The 4,876-nt window shown below is 49.0% G+C and overlaps 1 non-coding gene across 1 annotated transcript; it reads left to right on the top strand.

Moving 5' to 3' along the window:
- The first annotated feature begins 4,336 nt into the window (after positions 1 to 4,336).
- Positions 4,337 to 4,455, top strand: LOC111745837. Its single transcript, XR_002782808.1, has one exon. It is a non-coding gene; the product is annotated as a 5S ribosomal RNA (ribosomal RNA).
- The last annotated feature ends 421 nt before the right edge of the window (positions 4,456 to 4,876 follow it).

Raw genomic sequence — 4,876 nt, 5'->3', positions numbered from 1 at the left:
ATGTCACTATTTACTCACACGGCCCTCTGAGGGACAGACGATTATTTTTCCTCCATTTCCTAGGTGTGCGACTTGCAGCACAGAGAGGTCACAGGTCACCTAGCCCATTAGTGCTGCATTTTGACCTGTGCCATCCTCTCCTGCCCCAAACTAAGAAAGGAGCTGCCCTTCTCAGGGGAGTTTGGCCCAACCCTAACCTGGGGGAGGAGATGAGGTGCTGGAGGAGAGGGCAGGGCACTAATGAGAGGAGGCCCAGCAGGATTCCTTTTGTCAACTATGTGGTTGAGAGAAGGAATGGAAAGAATCCTGTTTAATTTGCCCCTCCCCCCACTCCCCAAGGCCTCCACCCCTTGAGAACAGTGGGGTTTGTGGCTTCGGTATCAGAATTTCTCAATGTTGGCACTTTGACGTTTGGGGCTGGATTGTTCTCTGTCTTGGGTGCTGTAGGATGTTGAGCAGCATCCCTGGCCTCAACTCACTAGATGCCAGTAGCATCAGCCATCTCCCCAAGTTGGGACAACCGAAAATATCTCCAGACATTGCTACCTGTTTCCTCAGGAACACAATCGTTCCTGCCAGTTGAGAATCCCTGAGTAAGTTCCAGTGGTTCCTAGCCCTGGCAGCATGCCAGGATCACTGGGGGAGCTAAACGCATAAATAAATAAAAATGAATAAAGCAAATACACAGCTCACCCCAGGGATTCTGACCTAATTGGTCCAGGTAAGGGCCAGGCATGGCCGTTTTGTAAAAACTTCCAGGTGATGTTAATAGGTGGCTACCACTGAGAACCTCGAAGGTAGTCCGAGCCCACTTGGCAAGAGTAAAAACTGAAGAGACAAATCAAGCAAATGCAGTGTGTGAAACCTATATGGGTCTTGATTTGGACAAATCAACTATGAAAAAGTATTTGTGAGATAATAGCAGAAAACTGAACACAGTCTGGGTATTAGATTATTATTTTAAAGTATTACTAATTTTAAAAGATGTGATAGTGGTCTTTAAAATCCTTAGTGATAGATATAAAAAAGTATTTATGATTGAATTAGTATTAAGATTAGGTTTGCTTTAAAAGACTCCAGGAAAATAAAAGGCTGGAAAGATAAGGATGGAGGGGTGGTGGAGAGAGATTGAAAACAAGCTTGATAATTGTCGAAATTGAGGGGTGGGTACATGGAGGTTTATTATAAGATTCTCTCTACTTTTATATGCGTTTGAAATTTTCCAAAATATTAAGGTTTTTGTTTAAAAAGAGAGACCTTACTCGGACACTGCATTCCTGGCAGCCAGGTGAGGGGCCCTGTCCCTGGAGGAACTTGGCCTTGGGTGGGAAGGTAGTGGGGAGCTGGTGTTGGAGACCCCCTGGGCTCTGGGATGAGAGTCGAGCTCAGTGGGCTCACTTTATACCACCTATTTGGAAGCAGCTGCAGCGATTGAAGAGGAGGGAGGCAGTCTTGAACCCACGGACCTAGGAGACTAAGCCAGGCAGCTGCGCCACACCTGCCTGTGATCAGAATCACCTGGAGCTTTGGAACAGGCAGGTGCAGGAGGTGAGAATTCCCGGGTGTGTGCGTGTGTGTGCGTGTGTGTGCATGTGCGTGTGTGCGCGTGTGCGCAGTCAGGCCCCTAACACCTGTCCCCCAAGGCCTTCCTTTCTCAGCCCAAGGCCCCTTGGTCTACAGAGGAAGTAGAAGCCAAGTAGTTAGAGCAATTCTGTCTCTTCCGTCCTCTTAGAGATTAACAGTTTGGAGAGCACCTTTCTGTTCATGATTCAACCAGTTTTCCAGCGTTCACTGACCACCCACCATGTGCCATAGGCAGGGTTCTAGGCACTGAAAATTGTCAAAATCACTGTCCCTCATGGATGTTAGAGTCTGAGTGCCAAGGAGGAAAAATAAAACAGAGTAAGAGGCTGTAAGGGGTGGGGAGCTAACATTTTAGACAACGTGGACAAGGAGAGAATTTGAGAAGGTGGCCTTTGAGGAAGCTGCTGCAGGGAGCAGGGAAGCCGGAGGAAACTCTTGCTGTGGGGGTTCTGGGTTCCGGGTGTAAGCCCAAAGGAGGCGGAAAGGGACCAGGGTTGTAGGATGGTCCCTTCCTCCTGAAATGTTCTTCCTTTCCCCAACCCTTGTCCAGTTAACTCTTTCATAGCTCTGAGCAAGTGTCTTTTTACCAGTCTGGAGCCCCAGGGCATACTGCAGCCTGTCACAGGTTCATCAGTTCGATTCCTGGAGGGCTATTTCTCCACTAGCCGGTGAACTCCAGGAGGGCAGGGACCAGGTGCGCACTGCTGGCCATCATCCCCTCAGCTTGGAGCACAGAGCCCCGCACAGTGCAGACACTCCACACATCCTTGCAGAAGGAATGGGAGTTTGAATGAGCAAATGAAAAACTTCAAGTTCTCAGAAGGTTTCTGGGGTCCAGGGGACCAGATACATTCTAAGAAAAGAAGCAGGTGCCACAGCCTATTCCTAAAGGAAGCCATCTGCCAAAACGCCAAACCAGCGGATATGCCCAAGGGAGCCGCACGGGAGAGATCCTCTCTGTGAGGCCGTTCTGCTCGGAGACAGGAGGCCGATTCTGTCTGCATGGCCTTGCTCACTCTGCACCTTCTCAGTTGCCAAAAAGTGGTAGCATGGATGATGTGAGAGGCGGTGGCTATACTGAGGCCACACCGGGAAAGGGACTGGAGGGAACAAAGGGAGGGGCGGGGCTGAGACAACGCTGGCTGGCACATTTGGTTGCCCTCGGACACTTTATGAGCCCTGAAGGACATCAGGACAGGCCTGAGGCTCAGTGGGGACCAAGGGCCAACTGAAGATCGTCCTGGCTCGGGATAGTCTTGAACAGGAGGGCTTAGGAACCCCTAGCCATGGCAGCAGGGTGGGAGAGTGGGGGTCTTTGCAGACTCACCTCCTAGCAGACTCTGTATTGGGTCTGAGAGGCCTTGGACCTTCCTGGTCACCATGGCATGACCTCTCTACGCCCTGGGAGCATCACCCAGTCACATGTGGCTTTGGAGGTATTTGGCCCTGAGGGGATCCACAAGGTGTCATGGTGGGTGGAGGTGGGGCCAGGAGGGGCCAGTTCTTTCCATTCACAGCTCCCCAAGCCCTACCAGCAGTTAATTCCTTATTTGAGGTGTATCTCTGAAATTCAGTTCTGAATTCGACATTTATTGAGCACAGTGGTGGGTTAAAGGCAGTTGCAAATTCTTGATTCCTCTCCCCATTGAGAAGTTAGGCTTATTTCCCCTCCTTGAATCTGTGGCCCTGCAACTGCGTAACCAACCAAATACAACGGAGACAACTAAGCCTTAAGGAGCCCTGGTGGCTTCTGCCTCCTCCATCCTGGAACACTTGTTCTCCAGAGGGCTCCCTCTTGGAAACTGACTACCGTGCTGAGACACACCCAAGCCATGAGGAGAGCCCAGGTGTAGACTGGCCGGTAGAGCCCCACCTGAGCTCCCGTCCAATGCCCAGCGCCACCCACCCACTATGTGTGTAAGTCAGGTTGGCCATCCAGCCCAGGCAAGCCCGCATCAGGTGACAGCAGCCCCAGCTGGTGTCATGAACTACCCAAGAACCACCCGGCAGAAATCCAGACAACCCACAGAATTGGGAGAAAATATAAAATGGTGGTTGTTTTAAGCCGCTAAGTTTTGGGGTGTTTTGTTGCACAGCAAGATATGAGACAAGGCCTACTACATGCCAAGCATAGATACATTCTGAGTTGTTGCTTTTTTTTTTAAGCTTTGTTTTAATTTGCTGCAATTTTATGAACTAATCCAAATATCCAAAAAAAAAAAGCATAAAGAAATGTATACCTACATATTTACCACCCAACTGTAAGAAACAAACAATTTGCTATATTTGCTTGAGCTGTGTTTTTCCGTAAGAGATCTGTCACAGATATCCAAAGGTCTGTGCGTACCCCTCCCCAGTCCCATTCGCACACCCAGAGTAGTCTCAGTTAATCTCCATAGCTAGCTTGCCAATGATAAGTCTCTCCTCACTTTGTCCCTGCCCCTGGCCCAGTGCCAGGGTTAATGAGTGGTGTGGACACAGGGCCCTGGGAGTCAGGCACAGGGTCTGCCAGAGCTGGCTGGGTCGTGAACATCTCGCTTTGCCCTCTGGGAGCAGCTGTTGGGCTGGAGTCCCCCAATCTGGGTTGACACCTCAGCAATATCCCTCACAGGAGACCGTAAGCAAGATGCTCAGCCTTTCTGAGTCTGATTTTCACCCCTAAAATGGGATGAGGAGCACCAGCTCCGAGGGCTGTAGTAAGAGTCAAAATGAGATTCATGTTAATCCACCCTTACTTTGAAAGAACCAGTCAGTGTACGGCCATACCACCCTGAACATACCCGATCTTGTCTGATCTTGGAAGCTAAGCAGGGTTGGGCCTGGTTAGTACTTGGATGAGAGACCACATAGGAATACCAGGTGCTGTATGCTTAAAAAACAAACAAAAAACCTAATTAAAGAACCAGACAAATCATAGCTAACATTTGACTTAAATGAGGACTGTAAATGGGCAGAGCGTTCTGAGCTAATTAGGTACTAGACACTGTTTTTATTTATTTATTTATTTATTTGTTTGTTTGTTTATTTATTTATTTATTTTAGGCAAGGCAACCCTTGGTCGACCTCACAGACTGCAAGGACCTTGTCAGTTTACAATCCCTTATTTTTTATTTTTTACACCTATAGCACCTGGTCGTCCTAGGTGGTCTCTCAGAGGCCCGATCCTGTTTAGCTTCTGAGATCAGACGGGATCCGGTTTGTTCAGGGTAGCATGGCCATAGACTAGACACTGTTTTAAGTACTAACTTTGCACCGTCTTCCGAGGTGGGTACTATTGTTACCCGCTATTATA

The sequence above is a fragment of the Pteropus vampyrus genome, unplaced genomic scaffold, assembly GCF_000151845.1.
Source record: "Pteropus vampyrus isolate Shadow unplaced genomic scaffold, Pvam_2.0 Scaffold166, whole genome shotgun sequence".
NCBI classification, from domain to species: domain Eukaryota; kingdom Metazoa; phylum Chordata; class Mammalia; order Chiroptera; family Pteropodidae; genus Pteropus; species Pteropus vampyrus.
Note: the sequence above shows the minus strand (reverse complement) of the source record. Positions and strands in the feature narration are given on the sequence as shown.